General features: G+C 40.0%; 1 non-coding gene across 1 annotated transcript; it reads right to left on the bottom strand.

The window, feature by feature from the left end:
• Positions 1 to 895: 895 nt before the first annotated feature.
• On the bottom strand, positions 896 to 950 carry LOC121543983. Its single transcript, XR_005996049.1, has one exon. It is a non-coding gene; the product is annotated as a U7 small nuclear RNA (small nuclear RNA).
• Positions 951 to 1,266: the final 316 nt, after the last annotated feature.

Raw genomic sequence — 1,266 nt, 5'->3', positions numbered from 1 at the left:
GGCGAGATGTGTGTGCTTCTAACATAGCCGAGAATCATCCCTCTGTCAGGATCAAGGGAATGACCTTGAACTTCAAGCACAGGCGTAGCTGAGTGCACAAACTCATTTAACTCCTGGGTTTGCTATCGACATGCTGTAATCGTTAACATTACGGATGATGAATAACTACTGACTGCCGTACCCACAGTACCCAAGGCTAGGCAGGAGAATGCAGGCTGATGGTCAGATGACTTGGGCGAAATCACTTATGCCAGTTTTATAGAGCCACTACAACAGGGCCAGGTGCACTTGAAGGTGTAGACTACGTCTTCTTTTATGCATAGCTGTAGAAAACTTGACCTACAGTACATCCCACATGAAAAAAGACTATAGTGTATTCTATGGTAGGAATGTTTTTGCAGTCTTTTTTTGCAAACTTTACTGTAGTATTTATTGTAGTATACTTAAGCAATAAGGCCCGAGGGGATGTGGTATATTGCCAATATTTCACGGTTAAGGGCTGTTCTTACGCACGATGCAACACGGAGTGCCTGGATAGAGCCCTTAGCCGTGGTACATTTGCCATATACCACAAACCCCCAAGGCGCCTTATTGCTATTATATACTGGTTACCAAAGTGATTAGAGCAGTAAAAATACATGTTTTGTCATACCTGTGATATACCACGGCTGTCAGCCAACCAGTATTCAGGGCTCGAACCACCCTGTTTACAATGTGGTATATACAGTTAATATAGAATAAATACTCTTGTGAAGAAAAGAGCGGACTGTAGTATACAGTAGTATTTTCTATAGTGTTTTTGCGGACTGTCGTACGGTATATTGTAGTATTTACTGTAGTGTTTTGGGGGACATTACTGTAAAAAAAAAAATTATGTTATCTTTGATATAGAAGTGGAGGCTTTCTCCTTGAGGAAACCTACTGGAGAAATACTAGAAGAGCAAATTTTCCACAACCTGTAAGTAGGTAGGACTGGGTTCTGAACAGATAGTTCAGAGATTCTGCTCTTTTCTATAACCTGTAAGGAACGCAATATATGGTCTATACTTGGCATGTAGGTTTCTCACATACGGGTGGCGCAAATTGGGTTATGGGCGAGGGGCATGGGCAGGGTATATGCAAAATAAATACTTTTTTGTGTGTTTTTGAGTACTGTAGTGTTTTTGCTGACATTTCTGTAGTATTTATTACAGTGTTTTTTTGTGGATAATACTGTAGTATTTACTATAGTACTCTACAGTATACTACAAAATTCTATAATAAGTA

The sequence above is a fragment of the Coregonus clupeaformis genome, unplaced genomic scaffold (genome assembly GCF_020615455.1).
Source record: "Coregonus clupeaformis isolate EN_2021a unplaced genomic scaffold, ASM2061545v1 scaf1063, whole genome shotgun sequence".
NCBI classification, from domain to species: Eukaryota; Metazoa; Chordata; class Actinopteri; order Salmoniformes; family Salmonidae; genus Coregonus; species Coregonus clupeaformis.
This window is presented reverse-complemented; position numbering and strand designations above follow the sequence as displayed.